Source organism: Erinaceus europaeus, chromosome 13 (assembly GCF_950295315.1).
Source record: "Erinaceus europaeus chromosome 13, mEriEur2.1, whole genome shotgun sequence".
Classification (NCBI taxonomy): domain Eukaryota; kingdom Metazoa; phylum Chordata; class Mammalia; order Eulipotyphla; family Erinaceidae; genus Erinaceus; species Erinaceus europaeus.
The window spans coordinates 80056932-80077469 of NC_080174.1; positions in this window are offsets into that span (position 1 = coordinate 80056932).

Consider the following 20538-nt stretch of genomic DNA (forward strand, 5'->3'; position numbering starts at 1 on the left):
AGCACCACTCAGATAGGACTCATGTTTAGGGAAACAGCAGGAAATAAATACTGGGAGAGGTTTGGGAAATGTCCAGCAAGAATAAGAAGCAGAAGATGGGAACAAGAAGCATGGGAAAGAAGCTGGACAGAACTAAAAATGGCTCTGCTTGACACCTTCATAATAGAGGACAAACCTTGCCGGTTTTGCTTAAAAAGTGAGTGATAAATTCTGGGGTAAGCCAAAATGGATGATGTCATATTAGCATAAAATTAGGAGTTTAAGAGAGACTCCTAAATCCTATTTGGACAGCAGGTGGACTGACTAAGGCTGAGGATTTGCAATCAGGCCAAGGTCATCTCTTATAGTCCTAATGCAAAGTGAAAGTCAACAGAGATCTGATAAATACGCAGACATGCTCAGAGATTCTGGTGTTGCTATTAAAAAGAAGAAAGTACAGAGGTGGTTTTGCTTGAGTGAGACCAGAACAATCTTTGCTCTTAAAGACATAAGCCCCATGGACCCTGCTTGCCATAATTTTCAGAGTAATATGATTTTTGACAAATTCATTAAGCAATAAGACATGGCAGACTGCAAATTGCTCTACTTTTAATTTATGTTCACTATATTGTTAGGCAACCAGCCAACACTTGGTCCTATCTGAGAGTAAAGCCATAAATTGCCATTGCATAACCATTGCATTGAGTGTGATCAAACCCTAGGATTCTCAGTTCATAGGATAAGAAGGCAACTGTTTACTCAGGTCCTAATTTTTTCAGTAAGTTTCTATTCTGGAACATTCATCACCTTTATGGAGAGTTTAGGTGGGTAGTAGATAGCATAATTATTATGCAAAGAGACTTTTATGCCTTAGGCTCTAAAGTCTCAGGTTCAATCCCTTGGCACAACCATAAGCCAGAATTGATCAGTGCTTTGGTAAACATAAATAAATAAATAGATAAGTAAATAAATAAATAGCCACAAGGAAATATCAGGGGCTGGGTGGTGGTGCACCTGGTTGAGCACACATGTTGTAATGTGCAAGGACATGGGTTCAAGCAACCAGTCTTCACCGGTAGAGGGAAAGCTTTGCACGTGGTGGAGCAGGGTTGAAGGTATCTCTCTTTCTTTCTGCCTCTCTGTCTCCCACTTCCCTCTTGATTTCTGGCTATCTCTATCCAATAATTAAATAAAGATAATTAAAAAGGAGACTTTACCAGAGTATCAGAGATAACAATAACTTGCTTACAGTTACAAATTCTACTGTGGAAGTAAGTTGCCATTAGTTATAGAGCACAAGGAAAAGAAAAAAAAAACATTTTGATTAATTCTAGAGCAACAGAGATAAGGGGAGAGGATTAGGGAAGGTTTCAAAGAAATATTTTCAGAAATGAGCCCTAAAATAAGAATAATCATTCCTCATATGCAAAAGGATAGTTGTTACCTACTGGGAAAAAATTCTCAGAGATATTAAGATATGCTTTGTTCCAGGAGCTTTTGCAATTTAGTGCAGCTACCACTCAGGATTCATGAAGAATCATAAGCAGGTTAAAGAGTAAGTGAGAGATTGAGAAGCCTTCACTTCATGTTAAACCTGTATAAGTTTATTGAACGATAAGTTTTATTTCTATCTAAGTTTCTTCTGGACATTTCCTAGGAAGTGAAAACAGGGGAAGATATTTTAGGAACTGCTTCCTGAGTTAGATGTGAATGGGAAAAAAAATGTACGAAGGAATGAAATGAATGAATGAGCATTAAGTACCCCCATCCTCTCTTATTATTCCAAGTATCCCTGTTGCAGATGCCTGGTTCCAGCCACACTTGAAGCTTTAAGAGTCTCCTCAATCATTATTAATTAATAGGGCTGGGTATAGTGGTATTATACAAGTCTTATAAGCCTAAGGCCCCAGAGACCAAGTATTTCTATCTATCTGTCTGTCTATCTACCTACCTATCTATCCATCATCTCTCTACCTATCTCTCTCTATAGCTATCTGTCTCCTTCACTCTCTCTCTCTCTCTCTCTCTCTGTGTGTGTTTCTTTCAAAAAAATCTTTTTTTAAAAAAAAGAATAAGTATTACTTCATAGGGATCAGGAAGATGGCTTGAAAAGAGAGTGCCTGTCTTGCACATGTGGATCTGATCTATAGGACCACAGGAGAGAATAACAATGACTAAATAAATAATGTGGAACTCCATGGATGGCAGAGCAATGATCTGGCTATCCTCTCTCATGCTCTCATAAAAGTAAAATAAAAATGGGAGTTCAATCCCTGGCACAGTTTTTAAAACGACTGTTCAGGGAAACAATTATGTAAATTATGAAGTTGGCTACACAGCTATGGTAATTGTGGCAAGAAATAAGATTAAAAGTCATGTTGAGTGAAATAAGTCAGAAACAGAAGGATGAATATGGGATGATCTCACTCTCAGGCCGAAGTTGAAAAACAAGATTAGAAAAGAAAACACAAGTCGAACCTGAAATGGAATTGGAGTATTACACCAAAGTAAAAGACTCTGGGGTGGGTGGGTAGGTGGGGAGAATACAGGTCCATGAAATATGATGAATGACATAGTGGGGGTTGTATTGTTAAATGGGAATCTGGGGAATGTTATGCATGTAAATAAAAAAAAAAAAAGAAGTAGAAACGCAAAGCAGAAATTGACTGAGTTTGGAGTATGGCACCAAAGAAAGCAGAAGTACACTAGAGTTTGCAGTGAGTACCCTCCCTAACACTTCCTCTCCACTATTCCAAGCTTTGGGTCCATGATTGCTCAACAATTTGTTTGGCTTTGTATGTTAACTCTCTTTTCAGTCATCAGGTTCCAGACGCCACCAGGATGTCGGCCAGGCTTCCCTGGACTGAAGACCCCACCATTGTGTCCTGGAGCTCAGCTTCCCCAGAGCCCCACCCTACTAGGGAAAGAGAGAGGCAGACTGGGAGTATGGACCAGTCAATGTTCAGCGGGGAAGCAATTACAGAAGCCAGACCTTCTACCTTCTGCAAACCTCAATGACCCTGGGTCCATGCTCCCAGAGGGATAGAGGATGGGAAAGCTATTGGGGAGGGGGTGGGATATGGAGATTGGGCGGTGGGAACTGTGTGAAATTGTACCCCTCCTACCCTATGGTTTTGTTAATTAATCCTTTCTTAAATAAAAAAATTAAAAAAAAAAAGATTAAAACTAACAAAAGTATCTATGTATCAATTGTCATGGCCAGAGTCTCAATTCTAGGGAGTTATTCAGCTCAATCTGAAAGTCTTTCAGATCTACCTCAAGATAAAAACTCAGGTTTTAGGGCGTCTGGCACAGCGGGTTAAGCGCACGTGGCGCAAAGCACAAGGACCGGTGTGAGGATCCGGTTTGAGCCCCCGGCTCCCCACCTGCAGAGGAGTCGCCTCACAGGAGGTGAAGCAGGTCTGCAGGTGTCTGTCTTTCTCTCCCCCCTCTCTGTCTTCCTCTCCTCTCTCAGTTTCTCTCTGTCTTATCCAACAACAATGACAAGGGCAACAAAAGGGAATAAATAAATAAATAAATAATTTTTTAAAAACTCAGGTTTTGTCTGCTTTCGTTAAGCATCTAGAGAAAGAGGAGAAGTTGGATTTTGAACAACATAAATCATCAGGCCCTCAATGCTAGTTCCTATTTATTCAGTAGAGTACTTCCACAAATGTTTGGGCTGAATCAGCAAATTCAACACCAACAACTAGGTTTCAGATTTTGAGGAAATGGAACAAGAGAAGAAACTGTAGGAACTGCTTCCTGAATTTGGGATAGATGGGTGGGTAGATGAATAGATAGATGTGTAGTAGGCATTCTAATCCTCACACTAGTCCAATGACTTAGGTATGACTAACTCCATTTTTTTTAATGAGGAAAGTAATGCCTTGAAATAACCAAGTTGATCGAACTCTACCCTGTAAAATAGCACCACCCTAAGGTGTCCAATACTCTTCAAAGTAAGAGCAAGCACTGAAAGATGTTTGTGAAGAAAATGAATGTGGAAAGAAGAAGAGAATGGAAAACAAAACAAAACAAAACAAAAAAAAGGTGATTGAGAAGTACAGCAAAATTAAAAGGGGAGTTCTGCTTAATGACTTCATAATTCCCAAATCTGTCAAAATTGAAGAATTTATCCTCTGGAAATAGTTCACTCACTACAGACTTAAGCAATGGCACCTCACCTCTCTGAGATACTATGGGAGTTAAAATAATGTCATGTATATGAAAACATCTTTCCTATAACAGACCCTCAGAAGGTATTTATTGAACCTGAATCTATAATTAACAAGAGAAATACCTTAGGGAGTTGGGCAGTAGCGTAGCCGGTTAAGCGCACATGGTGCAAAGTGCAAGGACCAGAGTAAGGATCCCTGTTCGAGCACCCAGCTCCCCACCTGCAGGGGAGTCACTTCATAGGCGGTGAAGCAGGTCTGTAGGTGTCTATCTTTCTCTCCCCCTCTGTCTTCCACTCCTATCTCCATTTCTCTCTGTCCTATCCAACAATGACAACATCAATAACAACAATAATAAAAAAAACAAGGGTAACACCATGGAAAATAAATATTAATAAAAAAGAGAGAGAGAAATATGTTAGATCTTGAAATGAAGTAGCTTGCATACAGGAAATATCAGCTATGCTGAGGAAAAGACACAGACCCAGAGATAAAGCTCAATGAACTCATCAGTGTGATCTCTTAGCATTTTGGGCTAGGTTTTAGAACTTTGTCCAAGTGATGACAGCCCCTCAAAAACACTTCACCACTCTATACTGATAGTGTTCATAAGGTTTGCATGCTTTATTAATCTTCTCCAACCTACACACCATAAAACAGATCCAAAGAGGTGAAGGAAAGTTTTTGTTTCACATGACACCAGCATTGAGTCCTTGGAGATTTCTGACATAATTTAAATGTTCTTTGCCTGCCAGATACAGGAGGCTTATACAAAAAAAAAAAAAAAAAAAAGCATCCTGTCATCCCACTAACTAATGGGAAGTGGATGAGATACAGTAGAAAGAATGGTGGTGTTGGTCTCAAGAGGCCTTGAAAAGCTCAGCTCTGTTCAGAAGCTTGACCCTAAAGAGAGACCTTGAGAAAATTAGCATTTCTGGGTCTCAGTTCACTTGCCTCCAATGTAAATAATAGCTCCTACTATTAGGGAGGGATCTTTTCTTGACTCAGGTGATTTTACTTATACGAAAGCACTTTACAATGTTAAGTGGCAACAACTGTGAGTGTTATAATGCTCAGCATTGTTATTTATGGTGGAAGATTTATATCCAGCTAAATCTTGCAGCTGCCATGCCTCCCATTACCCCTATACCACTGTATCATTCAGGAGACAAGATTCATTTCCAGATGATTCAAAAGGAAAAACTCTACTGAAGCCCCTAGTTCGAAAGTTGGATGTAGACTTAAGGGGGTAACTTACAGATTCCCCAGTATGACAGCAATCTCACAACTTTCTTCTCTTTGCTGATTTCCAAAGGTGTATAGTCTAGCCAGATCCTCCACTCCCAAATCACACTTGGCTAACTCTCATTTGCCTTATATACCTCATCTTAGAGAGCAGTTTCTCCATTATCTTCTCCTGGTTCTAAAATTCTGATTTACGTGGTCTTCTTTTGGTGTGTCTTCATGAGGTTGGTTACACAGTTATGGCAATTGTGACAATAAATAAGATTAAAACTAACAAGAGTTAGTTCCCCTGGAGGGAAAAATCAGACCAGAAAGATTAAGACATACTTCCAAGTCACAAAAGCAACAAAGATCAGACTCAGTGTAAGTATGTCAGATGCCAGAACACGAGTTTATAACCTTTCATAAGACATTAAGGATCGTGTTTGCTGGTTGAGAGTAGGGTTTGATTCACAAAATTAAACAATGAAACTGAAATCTCCCTCTTTAGGATTTCTAAGTATTCTGAGTGTACAAAGAATGCAGAAACACTTGAAAAAAATGCTCCAAGTCAGTAGGGCACCAAAGTAAAAACCCTGGGTGGAAGGTGAGGGTGGATGTTCAGCTTCATGGGGCGGGGGTGGGGGCGTGGGGGGTGGGTGGGATGGGACACAGTCTTTTGGTGGTGGGAATGGTGTTTATGCACACGTCTATTAATTTGTAGTCATATAAATCACTAAGTAATATGAGAGGGGTAAAACTGAATGTCTCAAACTTTTTAAAGCACAGACTGAGTCTTTTTATAATACATAGGCTGAGCCTTTGATATGTTGACTCTCTTAAAAGTTTAGTCCAGGGAGAACAAAAGCAACCAGTGGTATAACTATATGCAAAAAATGTCAAAGGAGATAAAATATGGTGATAGTGTGTATGATACAGCAAATTCTAACAAACGGATTTTTCAAAGTTAACCTAATTGTAAAACAATGTGATTATTGCAATAACTATCTATTTTCTTCTTAAACCCTAAGACAACAGGAATCTCCCATTTCCTCTATAGAGCCTATGCTTCTCCCAATCCTGGAACCTCTGAGGTGGGGATCACTTCCCTGCATGCTTCTCTTAAGTCATATTGCATCTGCTGACTCCAACCTAATCAATGCAACGATTACCATCTCAGCATCCTTCACCTCAGACTGTGTCCAGAGACGTCAGGCATGGAAAGCCAACCCTCCACCCTCATTACTCTGGTGAGACCTTTCCTTTCATAGTATTCTCTAATTCCATTCCAAGAGGTTCACTTCCTAACAAAGTCCCAAAACCTAGATATAGGCCAGGTCCTGTAAGATAGAGCATATATTTACATGTATCCATAAATTAGGGAAAAATATATACCTGAAAGCAAAAGTACACAACAGTCTGTAGTGAGTCAATATAAAGTTCATAATGAAATAGTGTTCACTTAGACTTAGATACCCTCCTTACCTACTTCCTATAATAGTTCTCTCACTCACTCCAAAGCTAACCTTAGCAAAGTAAGGACTTCAAAAGCTGAATAATTGCGGGAATGTAAATTGGTCCAACACTTGTGGAGAGCAGTCTGGAGAACTCTCAGAAGACTAGAAATGGACTGACCCTATGACAGTACAATCCCTCTCCTGGGGATATACCCTTTTTATTATTATTTTTTTCCCTTTTGTTGCCCTTGTTTATCATTGTTGTTGTTGTTATTGCTGTCATTGTTGTTGGACAGGACAGAGAGAAATCAAGAGAGGCGGAGAGGGGAGAGAATGATAGACACCTGCAGACCTGCAGATACGAACCCCCCGTAGGTGGGGAGCCAGGGGCTCGAACTGGGGTCCTTACACTGGTCCTTGCACTTTGTGCCATGTGCACATAACCCACTGCATCACTGCCCGTCTCCCCCTGGGGATATATCCTAAGAAACCAAACACACCTACCCAAAAGGATTTGTGTATACCTATGTTCATAGCAACACAATTTGTAATAGCCAAAACGTGGAAGAAACCCAGGTGTCCAACAACAGATGAGTGGCTGAGCAAGTTGTAGTATATATACACAATGGAATACTACTCAGCTATTATTTCTTCAGCCCATCTTGGATAGAGCTTGAATAAATCATGGTAAGTGAAATAAGTCAGGAACACCAGGATGAATATGGAATGAGCTCAATCACAGCCAGAAGTTGAACAAGATCATAAGAAAAAACACTAAGGAGAACCTGGACTGGAGTTGGTGTATTGCACCAAAGTGGGTGGGACAAGAATACAGGTCTTGGAAAAGGATGACAGAGGACCTAGTGGGAGTTATATTGTTATGTGGAAAACTGAGAAATGTTATGCATGTACAAACCATTGTATTTACTGTCGAATGTAATTCTAGAAAACACAGAAAATAAGCACAGCCCCTCCCTGCCTACTCAAGGCTGATCACAGAGACGCTATGGGTGCACAGAAGAAGGAATCTATTCCAAGCTCATGTCAGAGGATGGCATATGCATTTACTGGTCTGGGCTGCACATTCGGTCACTGTTAAAGCTGATTCTACAGTGAATTTCCACCCCTAAAACTACAGTGCCACACCCCCCCCTCACACACACACACACACACACACACACACACACAGCAGAACTGAGCAGCAGACCAACACAGTTGATTTTATTTCAGTCTGTCATATCATTAGTCAGTTAGTCTTTGGGAAGCTGACAAAGAAGCAGATGTTAGGAATATTATATGTAGTATAAATAACAGAATGATATGCAGTTTTCCAAAGCATCTACTTCTTAGTGAAAAAAAAAATTAGAGGATTCCATGTGGGAAACTTCTTACAAAGCCCTGGCTTTATTTGAGGGGAAGAGACGAGAGTAAGCATGAGAAGCCCCAAGAAAGGTGCAGAGAAGCGAAGGATGAATGTTTAGTCTGTGTCTAATGGTCTGCAAAGAACATATGCAATCCGGGAAGGTTCAGGGGAGGAATTTCCAAGCCAGGAAAGTTTTCTATAGTATGGAAAGTTGATATGCTACTCAGAGTGTTTTACATTGAGCTGGCTTCCTTTGGTTTGCACATGTGACATGGCACAAAAAAGCAAACATGAAGACCCATAACTCTGTAAACACCTACTGTGAGCCAGGTGCTATCCCAGATGCCTCATGTTTATCATTTGATGCTCACAATAACATCAAAAGGATAACATTTTAATAATTTTTAATAAATAAGCAGAGGCATTTCAAAGATATTCCTTAAGTCATACTTGTTTATTATTTAGTCAGGATGTAATTGCACACCTGATTGCTCATTAAGCTCCCTTGATTTCTTTTTTTCATCAGCAGTTGGACAGTGGTGCACCAGGTTGAGTTTATGTGTTACCAAGAGCGTGGACACAGGTTCAAGCCTCTGGCCCCCACCTGCAGGGGGGAAGCTTCACAAGCAGTAAATAGTGCTTCAAGTGTCTCTCTTTACCTCTCTCTTGCCCTCCTTCTCTCTAATCATTCATGTACAAACATTTGTGTAGATACAAGATTTCTTTTTCCTTTTTATTTGTTGTTGTTGATAATACCAAAGAATATGATTGCCGAGTCATATGACAATGGGGGGGGGGGTCCAGATTGTGATGTACCCTGTTACATGTTGGTCTGCTTCTAAGATCCCTTCTGTTTCTTTGGTTTAATCCCCCCTGCTTAACACTGTATTCTATTTACATAACCACTGTTAACTAAGCACCGCCCTGCCTCCAGGGCATTGGTTTAATCCTCACTGTTTTGCACGCTTTTTCCTTCTCCCCACCCCCTATCCTGCATACATCCTCTTCGGACCTGACACTTCTGCCTCAGGATATATAAGGACAGGATGGTGATTAGAGATAGCTTAGATTGTGCTGCATTCCACATGAATAAAGACTGAACTGTGTACCACTCAGCCATGAGTCCCTGGTTGTCTCTCTCTCCCACCCACGAAGCTAGCCTGGCAGTTAAACACACATGTGAGAGCTGCTATTGACCCACATCATTGCCAGCATTTGGTGTGGCCAGCAGTTAACATTTTGACCATTCCAATAGGTGTGCAATCAATGCATTTATTTCAATGGCAGTTAAGTTGAAGAGAAGACAACTGGATGGGGCATGTGCCTTGCCACGCATACATTCCAGCTTTGAGTCCTAGGTGGAAGGTGCCAAGGCCTGCACTGATAAAGCCCTCAGTGCTGTGGTCTCTCTTCCTTTATTTGTCTCTCTACTTGAATGGAAAAGAAGTTGAGAGTAGAGAGATTACACATGATTGAGTCCCTGGCTCTTCAGAAAAATAAAAGAAGGAAAAAGAAAAGAAATTAAGATGAACTAAGTTTGTAAATCATTCAGAAGTCACTGTTGTAACTTTTCTTATTTATGTGACCATTAGGAAACTGGGAATAATGAAGAAAAAACAGTACCTCTATACTGGCATATCCTTACCTATAATCCTTCCAAACACTGTAACATATAACAATATAATCTGTCACACATGTAACAGAAGAATGTCAAGTTATGAAACAAGCCTAATTGCATAGAGTAAATTAGAATGAGTAGTTTCAGATTTAGGGACACTGGATTAATGAATAAATGGAATCCATGGTGACAGGTACAATTGGTGGAGAAACTAATTCTGTAATATATACAATTAAATTCTACATGTATGAACTTTTGAATATTTTAAAAGGAAGACAAAAAGAAGGTTAGAAGAAAATACACAATTTATTTTAATAACTTAGGGGAAGAAATGGCTTTGCTTTTATGTATCACCTGATTTGGGGCTGGTGGTTTACAGGGCAGTCATGGGTACAGTGTCTCATCTCCTGGTAATATGTGTCTTCATACACTCACACTCCAACTTGGGTCCTTTGCCATTATCATGCACCAGGACCCCAAGGTCCCTTCTACCGTCTCACTTCCCCCTCTTTACCCAGAGTCCTTTGCTTTGGTGTAATACATCACAGTCAAAATTAAGGAGATTTACATCACACTCAGTGAAAAGTCTGGAAACATTAATGAATGGCTAAAAATAATCAGAAGACAAATTAAACAAATGGTATAAAATATATATTTGAAACTCAAAGCAAGTCACAGGGAATTTCCTAAAATATAATGGGAATTAGAATTTCCTAAAATATAATGGGTTTTCAGAGAGTTGTAAGAGAAAATACAACTGATGCAATTGGAAGTGGTCAATTTTATGAACATAGTTTATGGGAAAATACAAATGAGTCTTGGAAATAGGAAACTATATTCAATTTCACTCATAATGAGAAAAAAATATACTGTCATGTCATTTCTCTCTTAAAAACTGGCAATGATTCGAAATTTGAAATTACACTTAGATGACAATGGTGTGGAAAACAGTCATCCTCAGTTATTGTTTTTGGACTATATACACTGCTACTTTATGCTACAGAACAGACTGGAAGCCACTCTCAGAATCACATAGATGTACTTTTTGACATACAGGCACATAACTTTTGACCTCTAAATTCCACTTGTTTATATAAATATTTGCAAAGGTATACTAGAGACAAACTTTCACCACTGCTAACATATTTTGTTGCAGTCTACACCAGTAAAAAGTAGTTGTAAAACATGTTCATTCCTACACTGGTATATCCATAATCATAAAAGAAGATGAAAAACTGTTTATGGAGCCTGGTGGTGGTACACCTGCTTGAACACACAAGTTACACTGTGCAAGGACCTGGACTTAAGCACCCAATCCCCACCTGTAAGGGGGAACTTCAAGAGTGTAGAAGAAAAGAAACACATGACCACAACTCTACTGGCAGGAAAAGAATAAAATAAGAATTGTTTCTGTCCTTGAATATTTATTATTTTGAATGAAACCATCAGAAACACTATAGTACAAACTATAATTTAATGTATATGATACTGAGACTAGGAGAAACTAATAGAAAATGCTAAAAGTAAAAATAGTAATTAACTAAGATAGACAAGGATGACACATCTGGGAGATCTTAGGATACTGAAAATGAAAATATTTGTGTAGGTGGTAATTACATCAATATTTATTGGAAGGAAGAAAATCATCACACTGTGCACACAGTTTCTTCATTTTTAAGTATATGCTTTGTGTTATTTAAAAATGAAAAAATGGGGATGTCAATGCATTTTTAAAACATAAGACTTGTATGGAAAGATCCTTGATTAAATCCCAAATACAACCAATATTCAGATGTGAGCAGTACTGTAGTGTGTGTGTGTGTGTGTGTGTGTGTGTGTGTGTGTGTGTGTGTGTGTTGAAAAATGTATAGTGGGGGCCAGGCGGTGGTGCACCTGGTTAAGCACACACATTATAGTGTGTAAGGACTTGGGTTCAAGCCCCTGGTCTCCACCTGCAGAGGTAAAATTTCACAAGTGGTGAACAGGGCTGTAGGCAATGATCAAAAACTAGATATAGCAGAAGATGAAAGGAAGCCAGAGCCATAGAACTCTAAACAGACAACCCCAAGAAATATAGTAACATTGTTCAAAAGTAAGGACAAGGAAGAAATAGTGCAAGCTGCAAGGGAAAGGAAGAAGTTGACATGCAGAGGCAGAACCATCAGGCTATCACCATACTTCTCAACACAAACCTAAGCATGGAATGACATTATTTTTTACAATATTAAGACATAATAATTATCAACCACATGTACTATATCCTGCCAAATTATCCCCCAAGTATGAAGGAGAAAAACAACAAACACAGAAATTGAAGGAATTCACCACCACCAAACTGTTTTGCAAAAACTATTGAAAGGAATACTCTAAGAAAAGAAGTAAACAAGCAAACAAAAACACTATAATTTCAAAGGAGGTAATTTGTGGTTGAGTACAAATGGAAACTCAAACAAAATCAACAAAAGGACCATTCAGATAGGAAAAGGAAGGGCAGAAAGGACAGAGTGATAAGACCAATAGAAGTAAACCAAGGCCAACCATCGAAGGCCTAGACAGCAGAACAGAAACTCTTAAAACTCCATTTAAATTTTACCTCACCTTTGCTGGAAACAGAAGAAAAATTGTTGGGTGGGATAAGTTAAGAAAAGAAGGAACTCTGGTGGTGGCAATTGTATGAAATTGTACTTCTCATATCCCATAATCATGTTTATCATTATTAAATCACTAATAGAAAAAGAGAAAAAGAAAAAGGAAGGAAGGAAGGAAGGAAGGAAGGAAGGAAGGAAGGAAGGAAGGAAGGAAAAGAAAGATGAATATGGGATAACTCCACATATAAGTGGAACTTGGGAGACAGAGTTAGGAAGGGGGGAACATGGGATGAAACTTGGACTGGGGGAAAGGTACAGCAATAAGGCAAAGGTCTCTGGGGATGGGAAGGAATAGGGGGTCTAGGGGAAAAGGGGGTTTGAGACCCATGATGGAGGGGCAGATAAAAATAGGTATCTGGGGGTGGGGCGGTAGCACAATGGGTTAAGCACATATGTCTTGAAGCACAGGGACCAGAGTGAGGGTCCCAGTTCAGGCCAGGTTTGAGCCCCCGGCTCCCCACCTGTAGGGAAGTCACTTCACAAGCTGTGAAACAGATCTTCAGGTGTCTGTCTCTTTCCCTCTCTGTCTTCCCCTCCTCTCTCCATTTCTCTCTGTCCTATCCAATAACAACGACATCAATAACAACAACAATAGCCACAACAACAATAAAATAGCAAGGGCAAGAAAGGGGGGAGCCTCCAGGAACAGTAGATTCATTAGTAGTTATTGCAGGAGCCCCAACAATAACACTGGAGGCAAAAAAAAAGTAGTTATCTATTATAGATACCTGTTATGCAGAATGGGGAAACCATATACACACATGTATAAACAGATGGACTGTAATTCATTAATACCACTTCCCTGATAGGTTTTTTTTAAATAGTTTATTTTATTTATTCCCTTTTGTTGCCCTTGTTGTTGTTTTTTTATTGTTGTAGTTATTATTGTTGTTGTCGTCGCTGTTGGATAGGACAGAGAGAAATGGAGAGAGGAGGGGAAGACAGAGAGGAGGAGAGAAAGATAGACACCTGCAGACCTGCTTCACCACCCACAAAGTGACTCCCCTGCAGGTGGGGAGCCGGGGTTCAAACTGGGATCCTTATGCCGGTCCTTGTGCTTTGTGCCACCTGCGCTTAACCCGCTGCACTACAGCCCAACTCCCTGATAGGTTTTTTTTTTTAGAAAAAAAAATAAATAAACCCTTATTTACATTAGAAAAAAATTCCTAAACTGCATTGCCTATTACAAGGACAATTTTCCATTATTTGATTTCTGTGCCTAGACTAGAGTAGGGCCCAGAATCTTAGCTGAATTAAAGAGATGAGCTTAGCAGAAAAGTTGCATCTTATTTCATAAAAAAAATAAATAAAATAAAATAAAATAAAAAAGCTCAAACATTAGGGTTTGAATGGCTCAGCACCTCTTTAATCAAACCAAGGCTTCTCAGTCCAGGGCTTTGTAAGTGAGCTAATTAGTGATGTGCCAGAGACTTACCTGGTTAATCAAATGATTAATCACTCAGTAGACTTCATTCCTTTTGGCTGTCTTTAGCTCTTCTATTTGAGTTTTTTATTATTATTATTTTGGAAATTAGCATTTTAATAGCTGGAAGTCACCATTCAGGTTACATAGTGGCACTGTTCCATTTTAACCATTTTTCGTACAAGTAAAAGTGAGAGCCTAGGTTCCTTTCAAGTGGTAGAGAAAAAGTAGTCTTCGGCAATGGCTGAACCAAGAAATATTGATCCCTTGCTGAGGAAATACAGTGTTTTGGGTAAAAAGGGATTTTAAAATACTATAGGGTAGGTTTGAGCAATCCTTTACATACACAGTCCTAGTTAGTGTATATATTTATGAAAAAAATTGCATGGCTCAAAATCAGCTGACTACATATTCATGTCTCTTCCTTAAATTAATTATTTTATTATTTAAAGTAATGCTTAAAGGGACAAGAAATTTGTCTATTTTGGCAAACTATGACCAGAAATATCAAAAATAATTGTTTCATCACTTTGTCAAGGAATAAGTTTAATGTTAATTTCAACTTTTAAATCCATAGTGCAGCTTCTATTAAAAGAGATATACATATACATATATACAATATACATCTTCATGAAAATGATGCAGTTCTGGTATTTTCCAGATTAAAAAATATTTTTTTAAATCCAGGGATCTAAACTGTTTAAAAATCAGTTATGGGGCCAGGCGGTGGTGCACTTGGTTAAGCACACACACTACAGTGCACAAGGTCCCGGGTTCAAGCCCCTGGTCCCCACCTGCAGGGGGAAAGCTTCCTGAGTGGTGAAGCAGGGCTGCAGATGTCTCTCTGTCTCTCTCCATCTCTATCTCCCCTTCCCTTCAATTTCTCTCTGTCTCTATCCAGTAATAAATAAAGTTTAAAAAAAAAGATTAAAAAAGAAAGAAAAACATTTATAAAAATATCAGTTATATTTTAAATGATAATCTAGTGATTGATTTTAATTTTTTTAACTTAAACTTGTCAGTGTCATTCAGAAAGCTGTCTGCTTTGCCCTTGGACTTGGCTTCATTATTATGGTGTCTTTCTCTTCCTCTGTGTCTGTCTGTGTCTGTGTCTGGGTCTGGATCTCTGTCTGTCTCTGTCTCTGTCTCAGTCTTTGTTTCAGTTTCTGTCTTCATCATCTCTTCTTCTACTTCTTTGACATCAAAAATAAAATCCACCTGGAGTGCTAGAAGTCCCAGCAACAACAGAAAAATGTTACCGGTAATAAAAATATGTTAAGAAGCATAATAGACCCATTAATTTCAGCAATTCCCTATTATGTCATTATAAACATCCATGACAACCCTTCCATTCTGTTTAGATAACCCATCAAGTCATCCTTCCTAGCCCTGTGGACCTGGACCATATAGACGAGGAAGCATCCCTGATGGTTTCAATTACACATTTTCTTTTACTTACTTTTTCTTCCCACCATGCCTGAGATTTGGTGTTTGCAGGAAAATTCCACCATTCCAGGTGGCCAGTTTTTCCTTTCTTTCTTATTTTTTTATTATTTTTACTATTGATAAGTCAGAGAGAAAATGAGAGGAGAGGGGGAAATAGAAAAAGAGAGAGAGAGAGAGAGGAAGAAATGCACCTGTAGCAGTGCTTCACCAGTCTTAAAGTTCCCACTCATGCCACCTCTGCAGGTTGGAACAGGGAGCTTCAGTCTGTGTCCTTGTGCATAGTAATGTGTGCAATTAACTGGATGCATTTCTACCCAGCCCATCCAATGATATTTTAAATGGGTGACAATACTACAACAAGTATAAGTGTTTATTACAATAACTGCCATAAAAATCTTCTCCCATTGCATGAATGTTTAATTCCTATGGTACAGAGTGTGCTACAGTGTAGTACAGAGAATATAATCAAAATACTTGTTTGCTTTTCTAAGGACCAATGTAGGTGTATGCTGAAGATGGGAGTAATGATGCAATAAAGGCTCAAAAGTTTTTTGTCTAGTATGCCAGGTGATTTTCAGGTATATTAAAAATAAGTCTCATCAGAGACCCTTTGTTTGTTTGTTTTTGTCCCAGTGATAAGAAAGTCAAACATTTTAAAGAATGGTATAGGAATATAGTGTCATCAGGAGTGTGCGGTGTATGTGTATGTTTGTGTGTAGAGCTGAGTGCTAATAAATATAATATCCTTATTTAAGGCAAAATGGAGGGAGAGGTGTTGGGTAGAGGGGGAGGGGACTGAGAATTAATTCTGAAAGTTCAGACTTCATTTATTGTTTCTTTATTAACTACTTCCCTAGAATTGTAAAATCTATACTATAAACAAAAACTAGTTCCTGAATGAAAACCTTTGATAATGAAGAAGACTCATACAATCACCCGTTCTTCCGCAACCACCTCTAAGTTAAAGGACTCTTATGACTAGAAATCAGTCACAAAAGAGAAATGCAGATTAAGATTTAACTTCTCCATCTTTTTTCCAATTAGTCCATCCAAATAGAGCTCCTCAGAGAAGAAATGCTAAGACCATAATCAGTCTTACTAATAAAATGTTAATTGGGCCATATTATTGGCTTCCCCTTCCTCAGCTTTTTCCATTACAATAAGTTCTCTACCACGCTCCAAAGTTACCTTCCCCTTTTGTTTGATTGTTTTATAATGACAGAAAATAGAGAGGCAGAGAGAGAGTAAAAGAGGCCAAGGCACTGAAGCTCCTTTCAGTGCATTAGAACAGGACTCGAATCATGGCCAAGGTCTTCTTGTATGGCAAAGGTCACAAACTAGCTCATTAAAATGAGCTGTTTCTTGAACCCCTATATAATCATTCTAAACCACAATAAGATATCCATATTGATGATAAGTTCAAGCTGCCTTTGATTGACTATAGAGTTTCCCATCATGTCCTACCATCCTCCTCAGTTCTAGCTCCTCCATCAATCCTTTCTGATTCTGAGTCTCATGTACCTGAGAAACCAAAAACCCTTGTGATAATTTGCACACGCTGGATCAACATTAACCACCCTCAAAGCCTTCCCAGGTAATTTCTGGAATTCCATGGACATAACTCACTTCAAACAAGACCGTGTGTGCAAGTTTAACCCCGTATAATAGGCAATGTGCTTGATGCTCCTCTCTTGTCATGGAAACTCTAGATTGAGGCCCTGTTGTTTAAGCTCTGTTCTCACTTTCAGTTACTCAGGGACTTCAATGTGTCAAAACTTCAAGACAATGTTATGGTCAAAAGGAGGCAATACTCCTATTCCTTTTGAATAAATATCCAAGAATAAGTATCTTGCCAAAATATCTTATCTTTTACCTTCAAATTTGTGGGGATTAAGCAACAATGCAGGATTTTGCTGTTTTATCAATGGCATCTCTGTGCTTCCTGAGATCCAGCCTCAGAAGAGACTAAGATAAAATAGGAGACAATGCTAAATGGCAAACACTGTACTATAATCAGGATTATGTCTCCCTGGACTTTAAAGATAAAGCTTATTATGTCTCAAGAACTTAAATGGGATTCTATATCACTAGAGAACAAGTTAGTTTTCTTTCCCTGAAGATCTACTATCATCTCCAGAAACCCAAGGTCATTCTTTCATTTCTCCAAACAGGCTCAACTATCTCTGTCTAGATCCCACAAGTGGAAACATCATGATTACTATGGCAGAAAGGTGAAGAAGAAGGAGGAGGAGGAGAAGAAAGAGGAGAAGGAGGAAGAGAAGGAGAAGGAGAAGGGGAAGGGGAAGGGGAACAGGAGGGGGAAGGGGAGGGGGAAGGGGAAGAAGAAGGAGAGGAAGAAGAAGAAGAAGAAGGAGGAGGAGGAGGAGAAGGAGGAGGAGAAGGAGAAGAAGAAGAAGGAGAAGAAGGAGAAGAAGAAGGAAGGGGAGAAGAGGGAAAAGAAGAAAAAGAAGGAGAAGGAAATACAGAAGCACTTTTAGAAATGTTTGAATTTTCAAACTGAGGTCCAACTACATCTTATTTTATGAACTGGATAGGAAAAAAAATCTGTGGAAAAGGAGGCATATGGATCATATTTCAAAGTTAGAGTAGGACTTATGCAAAAAATACAACATATAACTCATAAAGAGGAAGCATGACAGAGGAAGTTGAATTACTAGAAAGGTCAAATATCAAATGAATTTATTTTAATCAATCTTTGTTAAGATATTCAGAGAATGGAATAAAGGACACAGTGATACTTTTGAGATCACACTGACTCCCAGTCACAACCAAAAAATAATATTGACTAAATGAATGAATAGGTAAATTGTTTTATTTTTTTTGAAGATTTTATTTATTTATTTATTAATGAGAAAGATAGGAGGAGAGAGAAAGAACCAGATATCACTCTGGCACATGTGCTGCCGGGGATCGAACTCGGAACCTCATGCTTAAGAGTCCAAAATTTTATCACTGTGCCACCTCCTGGACCACAATTGTTTTATTTTCTTTAAGTAAATTCACTTTGTCTCTAAAGAAGTCCAGGGAAATAGTTCAATGCTAGAGTGCAGGACTTGCATACCCAAAGATATAATTCAACCATGACACTGCTTATACTAAAGCTGACATTGTTCATGTTCCACTTTCACTTTCATAAGAGTAAACAAATATTTAAAAAATAAAAATAATTTTGGCTTTGAATTTCCACTTGCTAGGTACAAGAAATATTCCATTTTAGTCACTTTGGAGAGGGATTTCCTTTCCTTCCTATGATTTTTAAAATGATTTTGGATATTAATTGATTTGCATGTGTTGAACCATCCCTACATCCCTGTGATGAGCCCCACTTGGTCCTGAAGAATTATCTCCTTATATATTACTGGATTTTATTAGCCACAGTGTTGTTGAGGATATCTGCATCAATATTCATCAGGGAAATAGTTCTGTCATTTTCTTTTTATGTGGAGTCCAAAAAATGAGAGATAACTACACAATACTCACCATCCTTACAGTTATCAATTTCCTACATGGTGCTGCTTTGGTAAATTTTTTAGCATGCTGGTGGCCTGGTTATTTCAACATCCTTTCTCCATGGTCATTCTGCTTAGTATGGTTGCAGTCACAGAACTAGATCCTCTTCTAAAGCAAGTGACCTCCTTAGCCTGCTCATGGAATTTCCCTATAGCTAGTTCATACATGTAAATCACATATTTAAAATATACATGGTGACTCCTGGAATCCTAACTAACTCTGTTATAGTCAGCAACAACAACAACAAAAAAAAGGAAAATACTTCTTTCAATTCTGCATAAATTCTATCTAGTTCTTTGACCTAAAGTACCACCATCTCCAGGATTTTATAAGATCAAATATAATTGTGAACATTTATCTATAGGTGCTTCACAATTTCTACTTTTTAAAAGACATATAGAAACTATTAATAATGCCTGAAATAAGGAAACCAAATTCAGAGTCATATAGCTATTTTATTATACTGAACTAGGTAAAAATGCAATATTGTTCACTCAAATCTTACTAGTAACTAGAAAAAAACCCCAAATAATATCACATTTACAAAATTAAAATATTAATCCAGGATTGGCTAAATATCTCACTTAGATAATGTGCTGCTATGCCATGTGAGAGGCCCAGATTTGAGTCTAGCTCTCACTACATTTAAAGTTTTGGTTTGGACTTTCACATATATTTCAAAATAAACACTAAAAAGTGGGCAAAAGATATGAATAGACAGTTCTCTGGAAAAGAGCTATACATGACCCATAAATATATGAAGATTGTTCCAGTTGACTTATCATGAGATAAATACAAATTAAGACCACAGTGTGCTTCTGCCTTATACCTAGGTGTATGGCCTAAATCAGCAAGACAGGAAATCATAGGTGTTAGAGAGAAAGTGGAGAAACATGGAACTCTGGAACATCGTTGGTGGAAATGCAAACTGGTGGAGTCCCTATAAAAACAGCATAGGGAGCCCTCAAACAAGTAAAAAATGACTACTTTATGATCCAGCAATACCATTATTATGAATATATCCAACAGCTGTTAACACGCTATCTCAAATAGTCATAGACAACCTTATATTATAGTATTTATCATAGCAGTAATGGGAAGCAACCTAAGAGCTCATCAACAGATGATCAGATAAAGAAATTATGGGATATATATATATATATCTATATCTATATATATATATATATATATACATATATATATATTCAGTGAAATATTTCTCTGTAATTCAATAAAGGAAATAGCATGTCTTTTGGGACAAAATGGATGTAACTGGCATGCTTATACTTTGTGAAGTAAGAAGACAAGTGAAAGTACTTACTGGAGGCTTTCACACATATGTGGAAGATAGAGTATTGAAACATATGAACCTGCAAAAAATAGTAGTCAAACTATAAACCATCTCTAAGACTGCAAGAACTACAATGGTGATTGTTGTGTTTGGTGATTGGGGGTACAGAACTTTGATAGTGAGTGTGGTGTGGAGTTATACTCCCTAATGCTTTAATCTTGTAAACCACCATTAAATCCCTAGTGAAATAAATAAATAAATAATAAATAAAGTTGCACAGAACTCAGACTCCACCATGACACTGTAGATAATAATGTCCTAGAAAAATCTCTGATCTGAATCCTCTAGCATCCTGGACCCATCTCAACTACTCACCCACC